Here is a 16,830-nt window from a genome sequence, read left to right on the forward strand (position 1 = left end):
GTTTACTAGTCCAGTGCTCTACCACTGAGCTAAAGGGGCGCGTCCTAGCGGTACTTTTGCCTACTTCGTCCTTACGGTCATCTGGATCATCAGACTTCGGCTGACAACACTTCATATTACCGACTAATATTTGCAGCTCTGGCGACCCATTACTGCTTGGCTACACATCTGACACGTAACCGATGTCCTCTCCAAACAACAACACTTGCATTTCAGAACATGTCTTTCACACATGTCTACAAAATCACCTTCACCTTCAAATACAGTTTCCTTGCGACTGACAGAGACGTAGGCAAAGTTTAAAGTTGCTATTTCCATTACATCACGTTAATCTGAAAAACGGTAATTTACATCTGCAGCGGAACAAAATTCCGTTCCGCCCAGCGTGGGGCTCGAACCCACGACCCTGAGATTAAGAGCCTCATGCTCTACCGACTGAGCTAGCCGGGCTGTTCGGTGAATACTTGCCGGGCAGCACGTCACACAGTACTCGTTTGGGTTGGGTGGTCCCATACAGAATCTCTCCATGCTGCCTAATGTTTTCCTAACGTCACACTCGTCACGTACTTCACTTTTATTTCATAATCATTTCTGAGAGGTAAAGGAATTGCATGACAACCTGCAGAGCTAGTGGCGTCAAAATTAACACTCATACTTGATGTGACTCAAAAGGCGGACGAGTTACTTTCCGACGTTGTTTTAGATGTGCAAGTGCCAGTGGAAACTCGCGGTGACGGCACTCTGCCGACCATTTCGCTAGTTAACACCGGTCTTATAGTGTGTGTTTCAAGCTCAAGAGCATCTCCGAGCAGAAAATGGTCAACATCAACATTCAGACGGTTTCGTACTGCTCAAATGCTACATTAAAACGGTATGTTTCTTTTTCAGAACTGATAAAACACGAGCGTGACAGCATTTGAACCTGTAATCTACAGATCCTAAGTCCGACGCCTTATCCATTAGGCCACACAGTCACTGACGACCAAGTGCAACTTGTATATGACTCATCTCGAAACGCTCACACCCCTGATAATTTGTGTTTTCGTTCTACACAGCCGCTGTCCTTGCTCTTTCCCACCCATTCGTTACATTCAACCTCTTACGTGACCGACCAAATATAGACTGGGAAACAAGACCACACACTTTGTGCATACGGAATCGAAGGCAGGGCGTGCCTCGCCGCATTTGCCACGATGGCCATTTGCTACTTCTGCAGAAGCGGCGGCGGCGACGACGACGACGACGACCGCGTAAGGCTCCGACATATGGGAGAAATACATCTATAAAATGTAATTCAGACTGCCTCGTCCCACCTTATGCTGTACCGCTTTGGCAAAGGCTTTATCTGCGCCATTCGCCTTAATCACATCTGAGAGTAATTCTTAATAAAAGGCATGTCGCTAATTGTTCGTCATCACAGATACTGTTTGCTATACGGCCACGACGCGCAACTGATTTCCAAAATTCAAGTTCTTCCTTTGAGGATGGAACTCACGACCATTGGTTTACTAGTCCAGTGCTCTACCACTGAGCTAAAGGGGCGCGTCCTAGCGGTACTTTTGCGTACTTCGTCCTTACGGTCATCTGGATCATCAGACTTCGGCTGACAACACTTCATATTACCGACTAATATTTGCAGCTCTGGCGACCCATTACTGCTTGGCTACACATCTGACACGTAACCGATGTCCTCTCCAAACAACAACACTTGCATTTCAGAACATGTCTTTCACACATGTCTACAAAATCACCTTCACCTTCAAATACAGTTTCCTTGCGACTGACAGAGACGTAGGCAAAGTTTAAAGTTGCTATTTCCATTACATCACGTTAATCTGAAAAACGGTAATTTACATCTGCAGCGGAACAAAATTCCGTTCCGCCCAGCGTGGGGCTCGAACCCACGACCCTGAGATTAAGAGCCTCATGCTCTACCGACTGAGCTAGCCGGGCTGCTCGGTGAATACTTGCCGGGCAGCACGTCACACAGTACTCGTTTGGGTTGGGTGGTCCCATACAGAATCTCTCCATGCTGCCTAATGTTTTCCTAACGTCACACTCGTCACGTACTTCACTTTTATTTCATAATCATTTCTGAGAGGTAAAGGAATTGCATGACAACCTGCAGAGCTAGTGGCGTCAAAATTAACACTCATACTTGATGTGACTCAAAAGGCGGACGAGTTACTTTCCGACGTTGTTTTAGATGTGCAAGTGCCAGTGGAAACTCGCGGTGACGGCACTCTGCCGACCATTTCGCTAGTTAACACCGGTCTTATAGTGTGTGTTTCAAGCTCAAGAGCATCTCCGAGCAGAAAATGGTCAACATCAACATTCAGACGGTTTCGTACTGCTCAAATGCTACATTAAAACGGTATGTTTCTTTTTCAGAACTGATAAAACACGAGCGTGACAGCATTTGAACCTGTAATCTACAGATCCTATGTCCGACGCCTTATCCATTAGGCCACACAGTCACTGACGACCAAGTGCAACTTGTATATGACTCATCTCGAAACGCTCACACCCCTGATAATTTGTGTTTTCGTTCTACACAGCCGCTGTCCTTGCTCTTTCCCACCCATTCGTTACATTCAACCTCTTACGTGACCGACCAAATATAGACTGGGAAACAAGACCACACACTTTGTGCATACGGAATCGAAGGCAGGGCGTGCCTCGCCGCATTTGCCACGATGGCCATTTGCTACTTCTGCAGAAGCGGCGGCGGCGACGACGACGACGACGACCGCGTAAGGCTCCGACATATGGGAGAAATACATCTATAAAATGTAATTCAGTCTGCCTCGTCCCACCTTATGCTGTACCGCTTTGGCAAAGGCTTTATCTGCGCCATTCGCCTTAATCACATCTGAGAGTAATTCTTAATAAAAGGCATGTCGCTAATTGTTCGTCATCACAGATACTGTTTGCTATACGGCCACGACGCGCAACTGATTTCCAAAATTCAAGTTCTTCCTTTGAGGATGGAACTCACGACCCTTGGTTTACTAGTCCAGTGCTCTACCACTGAGCTAAAGGGGCGCGTCCTAGCTGTACTTTTGCGTACTTCGTCCTTACGGTCATCTGGATCATCAGACTTCAGCTGACAACACTTCATATTACCGACTAATATTTGCAGCTCTGGCGACCCATTACTGCTTGGCTACACATCTGACACGTAACCGATGTCCTCTCCAAACAACAACACTTGCATTTCAGAACATGTCTTTCACACATGTCTACAAAATCACCTTCACCTTCAAATACAGTTTCCTTGCGACTGACAGAGACGTAGGCAAAGTTTAAAGTTGCTATTTCCATTACATCACGTTAATCAGAAAAACGGTAATTTACATCTGCAGCGGAACAAAATTCCGTTCCGCCCAGCGTGGGGCTCGAACCCATGACCCTGAGATTAAGAGTCCCATGCTCTACCGACTGAGCTAGCCGGGCTGCTTCGGTGAATACTGGCCGGGCAGCACGTCACACAGTCCTCGTTTGGGTTGGGTGGTCCCATACAGAATCTCTCCATGCTGCCTAATGTTTTCCTAACGTCACACTCGTCACGTACTTCACTTTTATTTTATAATCATTTCTGAGAGGTAAAGGAATTGCATGACAACCTGCAGAGCTAGTGGCGTCAAAATTAACACTCATACTTGATGTGACTCAAAAGGCGAACGAGTTACTTTCCGACGTTGTTTTAGATGTGCAAGTGCGAGTGGAAACTCGCGGTGACGGCACTCTTCCGACCATTTCGCTAGTTATCACGGGTCTTGTAGTGTGTGTTTCAAGCAGAAAATGGTCAACAGCAACATTCAGACGGTTTCGTACTGCTCAAATGCTACATTAATACGGTATGTTTCTTTTTCAGAACTGATAAAACACGAGCGTGACAGCATTCGAACCTGTAATCTTCAGATCCGAAGTCCGACGCCTTATCCATTAGGCCACACAGTGACTGACGACCAAGTGCAACTTGTATATGACTCATCTCGAAACGCTCACACCCCTGATAATTTGTGTTTTCGTTCTACACAGCCGCTGTCCTTGGTCTTTCCCACCCATTCGTTACATTCAACCTCTTACGTGACCGACCAAATATAGACTGGGAAACAAGACCACACACTTTGTGCATACGGAATCGAAGGCAGGGCGTGCCTCGCCGCATTTGCCACGATGGCCATTTGCTACTTCTGCAGAAGCGGCGGCGGCGACGACGACGACGACGACGACGACGACGACGACGACCGCGAAAGGCCCTGACATATGTGAGAAACACAACTATAAAATGTAATTCAGACTGCCTCGTCCCACCTCGTGGTGTACCGCTTTGGCAAAGGCTTTATCTGCGCCATTCGCCTTAATCACATCTGAGAGTAATTCTTAATAAAAGGTATGTCGCTAATTGTTCGTCATCACAGATACTGTTTGCTATACGGCCACGACGCGCAACTGATTTTCAAAATTCGACGGCTTACTTTGCGGATGGAACTCACGACCCTTGGTTTACTAGTCCAGTGCTCTACCACTGAGCTAAAGAGGCGCGGCCTAACGGTACTTTTGCGTACTTCGTCCTTACGGTCGTCTGGATCAGCAGACTTCAGCTGACAACACTTCATATTACCTACTAATATTTGCAGCTATGGCGACCCATTACTGCTTGGCTACACATCTGACACGTAACCGATGTCCTCTCCAAACAACAACACTTGCATTTCAGAACATGTCTTTCACACATGTCTACAAAATCACCTTCACCTTCAAATACAGTTTCCTTGCGACTGACAGAGACGTAGGCAAAGTTTAAAGTTGCTATTTACATAACATCACGTTAATCAGAAAAACAGTAATTTACATCTGCAGCGGAACAAAATTCCGTTCCGCCCAGCGTGGGGCTCGAACACACGACCCTGAGATTAAGAGTCTCATGCTCTACCGACTGAGCTAGCAAGGCTTTCTTCAGTGAATACTTGCCGGGCAGCACGTCACACAGTACTCGTTTGGGTTGGGTGGTCCCATACAGAATCTCTCCATGCTGCCTAATGTTTTCCTAACGTCACACTCGTCACGTACTTCACTTTTATTTCATAATCATATCTGAGAGGTAAAGGAATTGCATGACAACCTGCAGAGCTAGTGGCGTCAAAATTAACACTCGTACTTGATGTGACTCAAAAGGCGAACGAGTTACTTTCCGACGTTGTTTTAGATGTGCAAGTGTCAGTGGAAACTCGCGGTGACGGCACTCTGCCGACCATTTCGCTAGTTAACACGGGTCTTGTAGTGTGTGTTTCAAGTTCAAGAGCATTTTCAAGCAGAAAATGGTCAACAGCAACATTCAGACGGTTTCGTACTGCTCAAATGCTACATTAAAACGGTATGTTTCTTTTTCAGAACTGATAAAACACGAGCGTGACAGCATTCGAACCTGTAATCTTCAGATCCGAAGTCCGACGCCTTATCCATTAGGCCACACAGCCACTGACGACCAAGGGCAACTTGTATATGACTCATCTCGAAACGCTCACACCCCTGATAATTTGTGTTTTCGTTCTACACAGCCGCTGCCCTTGCTCTTTCCCACCCATTCGTTACATTCAACCTCTTACGTGACCGACCAAATATAGACTGGGAAACAAGACCACACACTTTGTGCATACGGAATCGAAGGCAGGGCGTGCCTCGCCGCATTTGCCACGATGGCCATTTGCTACTTCTGCAGAAGCGGCGGCGGCGGCGGCGGCGGCGGTGGCGACGACGACGACGACCGCGAGAGGCTCTGACATATGTGAGAAATACATCTATAAAATGTAATTCAGACTGCCTCGTCCCACCTTATGCTGTACCGCTTTCGCAAAGGCTTTATCTGCGCCATTCGCCTTAATCACATCTGAGAGTAATTCTTAATAAAAGGCATGTCGCTAATTGTTCGTCATCACAGATACTGTTTGCTATACGGTCACGACGCGCAAATGATTTCCAAAATTCGACTTCTTCCTTTGAGGATGGAACTCACGACCCTTGGTTTACTAGCCCAGTGCTCTAACACTGAGCTAAAGGGGCGCGACCTAGCGGTACTTTTGCGTACTTCGTCCTTGCGGTCGTCTGGATCATCAGACTTCAGCTGACAACACTTCATATTACCGACTAATATTTGCAGCTATGGCGACCCATTACTGCTTGGCTACACATCTGACACGTAACCGATGTCCTCTCCAAACAACAACACTTGCATTTCAGAACATGTCTTTCACACATGTCTACAAAATCACCTTCACCTTCAAATACAGTTTCCTTGCGACTAACAGAGACGTAGGCAAAGTTTAAAGTTGCTATTTCCATTACATCACGTTAATCAGAAAAACAGTAATTTACATCTGCAGCGGAACAAAATTCCGTTCCGGCCAGCGTGGGGCTCGAACCCTCGACCCTGAGATTAAGAGTCTCATGCCCTACCGACTGAGCTAGCCGGGCTGCTTCAGTTAATACTTGCCGGGCAGCACGTCACAAAGTACTCGTTTGGGTTGGGTGGTCCCATACAGAATCTCTCCATGCTGCCTAATGTTTTCCTAACGTCACACTCGTCACGTACTTCACTTTTATTTCATAATCATTTCTGGGAGGTAAAGGAATTGCATGACAACCTGCAGAGCTAGTGGCGTCAAAATTAACACTCATACTTGATGTGACTCAAAAGGCGAACGAGTTACTTTCCGACGTTGTTTTAGATGTGCAAGTGTCAGTGGAAACTCGCGGTGACGGCACTCTGCCGACCATTTCGCTAGTTAACACCGGTCTTGTAGTGTGTATTTCAAGCTCAAGAGCATTTTCAAGCAGAAAATGGTCAACAGCAACATTCAGACGGTTTCGTACTGCTCAAATGCTACATTAAAACGGTATGTTTCTTTTTCAGAACTGATAAAACACGAGCGTGACAGCATTCGAACCTGTAATCTTCAGATCCGAAGTCCGACGCCTTATCCATTAGGCCACACAGCCACTGACGACCAAGTGCAACTTGTATATGACTCATCTCGAAACGCTCACACCCCTGATAATTTGTGTTTTCGTTCTACACAGCCGCTGCCCTTGCTCTCTCCCACCCATTCGTTACATTCAACCTCTTACGTGACCGACCAAATATAGACTGGGAAACAAGACCACACACTTTGTGCATACAGAATCGAAGGCAGGGCGTGCCTCGCCGCATATGCCACGATGGCCATTTGCTACTTCTGCAGAAGCGGCGGCGGCGACGACGACGAGGACGACGACGACGACGACGACGACGACGACGACGACGACGTCCGCGAGAGGCTCTGACATATGTGAGAAATACATCTATAAAATGTAATTCAGACTGCCTCGTCCCACCTTATGATGTACCGTTTTGGCAAAGGCTTCATCTTCGCCATTCGCCTTAATCACATCTGAGAGTAATTCTTAATAAAAGGCATGTCGCTAATTGTTCGTCATCACAGATACTGTTTGCTATACGGTCACGACGCGCAACTGATTTCCAAAATTCGACTTCTTCTTTTGAGGATGGAACTCACGACCCCTGGTTTACTAGTCCAGTGCTCTACCACTGAGCTAAAGGTGCGCGACCTAGCGGTACTTTTGCGTACTTCGTCCTTGCGGTCGTCTGGATCATCAGACTTCAGCTGACAACACTTCATATTACCGACTAATATTTGCAGCTATGGCGACCCATTACTGCTTGGCTACACATCTGACACGTAACCGATGTCCTCTCCAAACAACAACACTTGCATTTCAGAACATGTCTTTCACACATGTCTACAAAATCACCTTCACCTTCAAATACAGTTTCCTTGCGACTAACAGAGACGTAGGCAAAGTTTAAAGTTGCTATTTCCATTACATCACGTTAATCAGAAAAACAGTAATTTACATCTGCAGCGGAACGAAATTGCGTTCCGCCCAGCGTGGGGCTCGAACCCACGACCCTGAGATTAAGAGTCTCATGCTCTAACGACTGAGCTAGCCGGGCTGCTTCAGTGAATACTAGCCGGGCCGCACGTCACACAGTACTCGTTTGGGTTGGGTGGTCCCATACAGAATCTCTCCATGTTGCCTAATGTTTTCCTAACGTCACACTCGTCACGTACTTCACTTTTATTTCATAATCATTTCTGAGAGGTAAAGGAATTGCATGACAACCTGCAGAGCTAGTGGCGTCAAAATTAACACTCATACTTGATGTGACTCAAAAGGCGAACGAGTTACTTTCCGACGTTGTTTTAGATGTGCAAGTGCCAGTGGAAACTCGCGGTGACGGCACTCTGCCGACCATTTCGCTAGTTAACACCGGTCTTGTAGTGTGTGTTTCAAGCTCAAGAGCTTTTTCAAGCAGAAAATGGTCAACAGCAACATTCAGACGGTTTCGTACTGCTCAAATGCTACATTAAAACGGTATGTTTCTTTTTCAGAACTGATAAAACACGAGCGTGACAGCATTCGAACCTGTAATCTTCAGATCCGAAGTCCGACGCCTTATCCATTAGGCCACACAGTCACTGACGACGAAGTGCAACTCGTATATGACTCATCTCGAAACGCTCACACCCCTGATAATTTGTGTTTTCGTTCTACACAGCCGCTGCCCTTGCTCTCTCCCACCCATTCGTTACATTCAACCTCTTACGTGACCGACCAAATATAGACTGGGAAACAAGACCACACACTTTGTGCATACGGAATCGAAGGCAGGCGTGCCTCGCCGCATATGCCACGATGGCCATTTGCTACTTCTGCAGAAGCGGCGGCGGCGACGACGACGACGACGACGACGACGACGACGACCGCGAGAGGCTCTGACATATGTGAGAAATACATCTATAAAATGTAATTCAGACTGCCTCGTCCCACCTTATGCTGTACCGTTTTGGCAAAGGCTTTATCTGCTCCATTCGCCTTAATCACATCTGAGAGTAATTCTTAATAAAAGGCATGTCGCTAATTGTTCGTCATCACAGATACTGTTTGCTATACGGCCACGACGCGCAACTGATTTCCAAAATTCGACTTCTTCCTTTGATAATGGAACTCACGACCCATGATTTACTAGTCCAGTGGTCTACCACTGAGCTAAAGGGGCGCGTCCTAGCGGTACTTTTGCGTACTTTGTCCTTACGGTCGTCTGGATCATCAGACTTCAGCTGACAACACTTCATATTACCGACTAATATTTGCAGCTATGGCGACCCATTACTGCTTGGCTACACGTCTGACACGTAACCGATGTCCTCTCCAAACAACAACACTTGCATTTCAGAACATGTCTTTCACACATGTCTACAAAATCACCTTCACCTTCAAATACAGTTTCCTTGCGACTGACAGAGACGTAGGCAAAGTTTAAAGTAGCTATTTCCATTACATCACGTTAATCAGAAAAACAGTAATTTACAACTGCAGCGGAACAAAATTCCGTTCCGCCCAGCGTGCGGCTCGAACCCACGACCCTGAGATTAAGAGTCTCATGCTCTACCGACTGAGCTAGCCGGGCTGCTTCAGTGAATCTTCCCGGGCAGCACGTCACACAGTACTCGTTTGGGTTGGGTGGTCCCATACAGAATCTCTCCATGCTGCCTAATGTTTTCCTAACGTCACACTCGTCACGTACTTCACTTTTATTTCATAATCATATCTGAGAGGTAAAGGAATTGCATGACAACCTGCAGAGCTAGTGGCGTCAAAATTAACACTCATACTTGATGTGACTCAAAAGGCGAACGAGTTACTTTCCGACGTTGTCTTAGATGTGCAAGTGTCAGTGGAAACTCGCGGTGACGGCACTCTGCCGACCATTTCGCTAGTTAACACCGGTCTTGTAGTGTGTGTTTCAAGCTCAAGAGCATCTCCAAGCAGAAAATGGTCAACAGCAACATTCAGACGGTTTCGTACTGCTCAAATGCTACACTAAAACAGTATGTTTCTTATTCAGAAATGATAAAACACGAGCGTGACAGCATTCGAATCTGTAATCTTCAGATCCGAAGTCCGACGCCTTATCCATTAGGCCACACAGTCACTGACGACCAAGTGCAACTTGTATATGACTCATCTCGAAACGCTCACACCTCTGATAATTTGTGTTTTCGTTCTACACAGCCGCTGCCCTTGCTCTCTCCCACCCATTCGTTACATTCAACCTCTTACGTGACCGACCAAATATAGACTGGGAAACAAGACCACACACTTTGTGCATACGGAATCGAAGGCAGGGCGTGCCTCGCCGCATTTGCCACGATTGCCATTTGCTACTTCTGCAGAAGCGGCGGCGGCGACGACGACGACGACGACGACGACGACGATGACGAGAGGCTCTGACATATGTGAGAAATACATCTATGAAATGTAATTCAGACTGCCTCGTCCCACCTTACGCTGTACCGCTTTGGCAAAGGCTTTATCTGCGCCATTCGCCTTAATCACATCTGAGAGTAATTCTTAATAAAAGGCATGTCGCTAATTGTTCGTCATCACAGATACTGTTTGCTATACGGCCACGACGCGCAACTGATTTCCAAAATTCGACTTCTTCCTTTGAGGATGGAACTCACGACCCATGATTTACTAGTCCAGTGGTCTACCACTGAGCTAAAGGGGCGCGTCCTAGCGGTACTTTTGCGTACTTCGTCCTTACGGTCGTCTGGATCAGCAGACTTCAGCTGACAACACTTCATATTACCTACTAATATTTGCAGCTATGGCGACCCATTACTGCTTGGCTACACATCTGACACGTAACCGATGTCCTCTCCAAACAACAACACTTGCATTTCAGAACATGTCTTTCACACATGTCTACAAAATCACCTTCACCTTCAAATACAGTTTCCTTGCGACTGACAGAGACGTAGGCAAAGTTTAAAGTTGCTATTTCCATTACATCACGTTAATCAGAAAAACAGTAATTTACATCTGCAGCGGAACAAAATTCCGTTCCGCCCAGCGCGGGGCTCGAACCCACGACCCTGAGATTAAGAGTCTCATGCTCTACCGACTGAGCTAGCCGGGCTTTCTTCAGTGAATACTTGCCGGGCAGCACGTCACACAGTACTCGTTTGGGTTGGGTGGTCCCATACAGAATCTCTCCATGCTGCCTAATGTTTTCCTAACGTCACACTCGTCACGTACTTCACTTTTATTTCATAATCATATCTGAGAGGTAAATGAATTGCATGACAACCTGCAGAGCTAGTGGCGTCAAAATTAACACTCATACTTGATGTGACTCAAAAGGCGAACGAGTTACTTTCCGACGTTGTTTTAGATGTGCAAGTGTCAGTGGAAACTCGCGGTGACGGCACTCTGCCGACCATTTCGCTAGTTAACACGGGTCTTGTAGTGTGTGTTTCAAGCTCAAGAGCATCTCCAAGCAGAAAATGGTCAACAGCAACATTCAGACGGTTTCGTACTGCTCAAATGCTACATTAAAACGGTATGTTTCTTTTTCAGAACTGATAAAACACGAGCGTGACAGCATTCGAACCTGTAATCTTCAGATCCGAAGTCCGACGCCTTATCCATTAGGCCACACAGCCACTGACGATCAAGGGCAACTTGTATATGACTCATCTCGAAACGCTCACACCCCTGATAATTTGTGTTTTCGTTCTACACAGGCGCTGCCCTTGCTCTTTCCCACCCATTCGTTACATTCAACCTCTTACGTGACGGACCAAATATAGACTGGGAATCAAGACCACACACTTTGTGCATACGGAATCGAAGGCAGGGCGTGCCTCGCCGCATTTGCCACGATGGCCATTTGCTACTTCTGCAGAAGCGGCGGCGGCGGCGGCGGTGGCGACGACGACGACGACGACGACGACGACGACGACGACGACGACGTCCGCGAGAGGCTCTGACATATGTGAGAAATACATCTATAAAATGTAATTCAGACTGCCTCGTCCCACCTTATGATGTACCGTTTTGGCAAAGGCTTCATCTTCGCCATTCGCCTTAATCACATCTGAGAGTAATTCTTAATAAAAGGCATGTCGCTAATTGTTCGTCATCACAGATACTGTTTGCTTTACGGTCACGACGCGCAACTGATTTCCAAAATTCGACTTCTTCTTTTGAGGATGGAACTCACGACCCCTGGTTTACTAGTCCAGTGCTCTACCACTGAGCTAAAGGTGCGCGACCTAGCGGTACTTTTGCGTACTTCGTCCTTGCGGTCGTCTGGATCATCAGACTTCAGCTGACAACACTTCATATTACCGACTAATATTTGCAGCTATGGCGACCCATTACTGCTTGGCTACACATCTGACACGTAACCGATGTCCTCTCCAAACAACAACACTTGCATTTCAGAACATGTCTTTCACACATGTCTACAAAATCACCTTCACCTTCAAATACAGTTTCCTTGCGACTAACAGAGACGTAGGCAAAGTTTAAAGTTGCTATTTCCATTACATCACGTTAATCAGAAAAACAGTAATTTACATCTGCAGCGGAACGAAATTCCGTTCCGGCCAGCGTGGGGCTCGAACCCACGACCCTGAGATTAAGAGTCTCATGCCCTACCGACTGAGCTAGCCGGGCTGCTTCAGTGAATACTTGCCGGGCAGCACGTCACACAGTACTCGTTTGGGTTGGGTGGTCCCATACAGAATCTCTCCATGCTGCCTAATGTTTTCCTAACGTCACACTCGTCACGTACTTCACTTTTATTTCATAATCATATCTGAGAGGTAAATGAATTGCATGACAACCTGCAGAGCTAGTGGCGTCAAAATTAACACTCATACTTGATGTGACTCAAAAGGCGAACGAGTTACTTTCCGACGTTGTTTTAGATGTGCAAGTGTCAGTGGAAACTCGCTGTGACGGCACTCTGCCGACCATTTCGCTAGTTAACACGGGTCTTGTAGTGTGTGTTTCAAGCTCAAGAGCATCTCCAAGCAGAAAATGGTCAACAGCAACATTCAGACGGTTTCGTACTGCTCAAATGCTACATTAAAACGGTATGTTTCTTTTTCAGAACTGATAAAACACGAGCGTGAAAGCATTCGAACCTGTAATCTTCAGATCCGAAGTCCGACGCCTTATCCATTAGGCCACACAGCCACTGACGACCAAGTGCAACTTGTATATGACTCATCTCGAAACGCTCACACCCCTGATAATTTGTGTTTTCGTTCTACACAGCCGCTGCCCTTGCTCTCTCCCACCCATTCGTTACATTCAACCTCTTACGTGACCGACCAAATATAGACTGGGAAACAAGACCACACACTTTGTGCATACAGAATCGAAGGCAGGGCGTGCCTCGCCGTATATGCCACGATGGCCATTTGCTACTTCTGCAGAAGCGGCGGCGGCGACGACGACGACGACGACGACGACGACGACGACGACGACGACGACGACGACGTCCGCGAGAGGCTCTGACATATGTGAGAGATACATCTATAAAATGTAATTCAGACTGCCTCGTCCCACCTTATGATGTACCGTTTTGGCAAAGGCTTCATCTGCGCCATTCGCCTTAATCACATCTGAGAGTAATTCTTAATAAAAGGCATGTCGCTAATTGTTCGTCATCACAGATACTGTTTGCTATACGGCCACGACGCGCAACTGATTTCCAAAATTCGACTTCTTCCTTTGATAATGGAACTCACGACCCATGATTTACTAGTCCAGTGGTCTACCACTGAGCTGAAGGGGCGCGTCCTAGCGGTACTTTTGCGTACTTTGTCCTTACGGTCGTCTGGATCATCAGACTTCAGCTGACAACACTTCATATTACCGACTAATATTTGCAGCTATGGCGACCCATTACTGCTTGGCTACACATCTGACACGTAACCGATGTCCTCTCCAAACAACAACACTTGCATTTCAGAACATGTCTTTCACACATGTCTACAAAATCACCTTCACCTTCAAATACAGTTTCCTTGCGACTGACAGAGACGTAGGCAAAGTTTAAAGTAGCTATTTCCATTACATCACGTTAATCAGAAGAACAGTAATTTACATCTGCAGCGGAACGAAATTGCGTTCCGCCCAGCGTGGGGCTCGAACCCACGACCCTGAGATTAAGAGTCTCATGCTCTAACGACTGAGCTAGCCGGGCTGCTTCAGTGAATACTAGCCGGGCCGCACGTCACACAGTACTCGTTTGGGTTGGGTGGTCCCATACAGAATCTCTCCATGTTGCCTAATGTTTTCCTAACGTCACACTCGTCACGTACTTCACTTTTATTTCATAATCATTTCTGAGAGGTAAAGGAATTGCATGACAACCTGCAGAGCTAGTGGCGTCAAAATTAACACTCATACTTGATGTGACTCAAAAGGCGAACGAGTTACTTTCCGACGTTGTTTTAGATGTGCAAGTGCCAGTGGAAACTCGCGGTGACGGCACTCTGCCGACCATTTCCCTAGTTAACACCGGTCTTGTAGTGTGTGTTTCAAGCTCAAGAGCTTTTTCAAGCAGAAAATGGTCAACAGCAACATTCAGACGGTTTCGTACTGCTCAAATGCTACATTAAAACGGTATGTTTCTTTTTCAGAACTGATAAAACACGAGCGTGACAGCATTCGAACCTGTAATCTTCAGATCCGAAGTCCGATGCCTTATCCATTAGGCCACACAGTCACTGACGACGAAGTGCAACTCGTATATGACTCATCTCGAAACGCTCACACCCCTGATAATTTGTGTTTTCGTTCTACACAGCCGCTGCCCTTGCTCTCTCCCACCCATTCGTTACATTCAACCTCTTACGTGACCGACCAAATATAGACTGGGAAACAAGACCACACACTTTGTGCATACGGAATCGAAGGCAGGGCGTGCCTCGCCGCATATGCCACGATGGCCATTTGCTACTTCTGCAGAAGCGGCGGCGGCGACGACGACGACGACGACGACGACGACGACGACGACGACGACGACGACGACCGCGAGAGGCTCTGACATATGTGAGAAATACATCTATAAAATGTAATTCAGACTGCCTCGTCCCACCTTATGCTGTACCGTTTTGGCAAAGGCTTTATCTGCTCCATTCGCCTTAATCACATCTGAGAGTAATTCTTAATAAAAGGCATGTCGCTAATTGTTCGTCATCACAGATACTGTTTGCTATACGGCCACGACGCGCAACTGATTTCCAAAATTCGACTTCTTCCTTTGATAATGGAACTCACGACCCATGATTTACTAGTCCAGTGGTCTACCACTGAGCTAAAGGGGCGCGTCCTAGCGGTACTTTTGCGTACTTTGCCCTTACGGTCGTCTGGATCATCAGACTTCAGCTGACAACACTTCATATTACCGACTAATATTGCAGCTATGGCGACCCATTACTGCTTGGCTACACGTCTGACACGTAACCGATGTCCTCTCCAAACAACAACACTTGCATTTCAGAACATGTCTTTCACACATGTCTACAAAATCACCTTCACCTTCAAATACAGTTTCCTTGCGACTGACAGAGACGTAGGCAAAGTTTAAAGTAGCTATTTCCATTACATCACGTTAATCAGAAAAACAGTAATTTACAACTGCAGCGGAACAAAATTCCGTTCCGCCCAGCGTGCGGCTCGAACCCACGACCCTGAGATTAAGAGTCTCATGCTCTACCGACTGAGCTAGCCGGGCTGCTTCAGTGAATCTTCACGGGCAGCACGTCACACAGTACTCGTTTGGGTTGGGTGGTCCCATACAGAATCTCTCCATGCTGCCTAATGTTTTCCTAACGTCACACTCGTCACGTACTTCACTATTATTTCATAATCATATCTGAGAGGTAAAGGAATTGCATGACAACCTGCAGAGCTAGTGGCGTCAAAATTAACACTCATACTTGATGTGACTCAAAAGGCGAACGAGTTACTTTCCGACGTTGTTTTAGATGTGCAAGTGTCAGTGGAAACTCGCGGTGACGGCACTCTGCCGACCATTTCGCTAGTTAACACCGGTCTTGTAGTGTGTGTTTCAAGCTCAAGAGCATCTCCAAGCAGAAAATGGTCAACAGCAACATTCAGACGGTTTCGTACTGCTCAAATGCTACTCTAAAACAGTATGTTTCTTATTCAGAAATGATAAAACACGAGCGTGACAGCATTCGAATCTGTAATCTTCAGATCCGAAGTCCGACGCCTTATCCATTAGGCCACACAGTCACTGACGACCAAGTGCAACTTGTATATGACTCATCTCGAAACGCTCACACCCCTGATAATTTGTGTTTTCGTTCTACACAGCCGCTGCCCTTGCTCTCTCCCACCCATTCGTTACATTCAACCTCTTACGTGACCGACCAAATATAGACTGGGAAACAAGACCACACACTTTGTGCATACGGAATCGAAGGCAGGCGTGCCTCGCCGCATTTGCCACGATGGCCATTTGCTACTTCTGCAGAAGCGGCGGCGGCGACGACGACGACGACGACGACGAGAGGCTCTGACATATGTGAGAAATACATCTATGAAATGTAATTCAGACTGCCTCGTCCCACCTTACGCTGTACCGCTTTGGCAAAGGCTTTATCTGCGCCATTCGCCTTAGTCACATCTGAGAGTAATTCTTAATAAAAGGCATGTCGCTAATTGTTCGTCATCACAGATACTGTTTGCTATACGGCCACGACGCGCAACTGATTTCCAAAATTCGACTTCTTCCTTTGAGGATGGAACTCACGACCCATGATTTACTAGTCCAGTGGTCTACCACTGAGCTAAAGGGGCGCGTCCTAGCGGTACTTTTGCGTACTTCGTCCTTACGGTCGTCTGGATCAGCAGACTTCAGCTGAC

The 16,830-nt window shown here is 46.8% G+C and overlaps 11 non-coding genes across 11 annotated transcripts; all 11 read right to left on the bottom strand.

Annotated features, from left to right (window-relative positions):
• Positions 1-377: 377 nt before the first annotated feature.
• Trnak-cuu (transfer RNA lysine (anticodon CUU)) lies at positions 378-450 on the bottom strand. Its single transcript has one exon. It is a non-coding gene; the product is annotated as a tRNA-Lys (tRNA).
• Positions 451-1,880: 1,430 nt separating this feature from the next.
• Trnak-cuu (transfer RNA lysine (anticodon CUU)) lies at positions 1,881-1,953 on the bottom strand. The gene has a single exon. It is a non-coding gene; the product is annotated as a tRNA-Lys (tRNA).
• A 1,430-nt stretch (positions 1,954-3,383) lies between these two features.
• Trnak-cuu (transfer RNA lysine (anticodon CUU)) lies at positions 3,384-3,456 on the bottom strand. The gene has a single exon. It is a non-coding gene; the product is annotated as a tRNA-Lys (tRNA).
• Positions 3,457-4,887: 1,431 nt separating this feature from the next.
• Trnak-cuu (transfer RNA lysine (anticodon CUU)) lies at positions 4,888-4,960 on the bottom strand. Its single transcript has one exon. It is a non-coding gene; the product is annotated as a tRNA-Lys (tRNA).
• Positions 4,961-6,407: 1,447 nt separating this feature from the next.
• On the bottom strand, positions 6,408-6,480 carry Trnak-cuu (transfer RNA lysine (anticodon CUU)). Its single transcript has one exon. It is a non-coding gene; the product is annotated as a tRNA-Lys (tRNA).
• Positions 6,481-7,947: 1,467 nt separating this feature from the next.
• Positions 7,948-8,020, bottom strand: Trnak-cuu (transfer RNA lysine (anticodon CUU)). Its single transcript has one exon. It is a non-coding gene; the product is annotated as a tRNA-Lys (tRNA).
• A 1,445-nt stretch (positions 8,021-9,465) lies between these two features.
• Trnak-cuu (transfer RNA lysine (anticodon CUU)) lies at positions 9,466-9,538 on the bottom strand. The gene has a single exon. It is a non-coding gene; the product is annotated as a tRNA-Lys (tRNA).
• A 1,442-nt stretch (positions 9,539-10,980) lies between these two features.
• On the bottom strand, positions 10,981-11,053 carry Trnak-cuu (transfer RNA lysine (anticodon CUU)). The gene has a single exon. It is a non-coding gene; the product is annotated as a tRNA-Lys (tRNA).
• Positions 11,054-12,524: 1,471 nt separating this feature from the next.
• On the bottom strand, positions 12,525-12,597 carry Trnak-cuu (transfer RNA lysine (anticodon CUU)). Its single transcript has one exon. It is a non-coding gene; the product is annotated as a tRNA-Lys (tRNA).
• Positions 12,598-14,064: 1,467 nt separating this feature from the next.
• Positions 14,065-14,137, bottom strand: Trnak-cuu (transfer RNA lysine (anticodon CUU)). The gene has a single exon. It is a non-coding gene; the product is annotated as a tRNA-Lys (tRNA).
• A 1,463-nt stretch (positions 14,138-15,600) lies between these two features.
• On the bottom strand, positions 15,601-15,673 carry Trnak-cuu (transfer RNA lysine (anticodon CUU)). The gene has a single exon. It is a non-coding gene; the product is annotated as a tRNA-Lys (tRNA).
• Between the last annotated feature and the right edge of the window lie 1,157 nt (positions 15,674-16,830).

Source organism: Schistocerca gregaria, chromosome 8, assembly GCF_023897955.1.
Source record: "Schistocerca gregaria isolate iqSchGreg1 chromosome 8, iqSchGreg1.2, whole genome shotgun sequence".
NCBI lineage: Eukaryota > Metazoa > Arthropoda > Insecta > Orthoptera > Acrididae > Schistocerca > Schistocerca gregaria.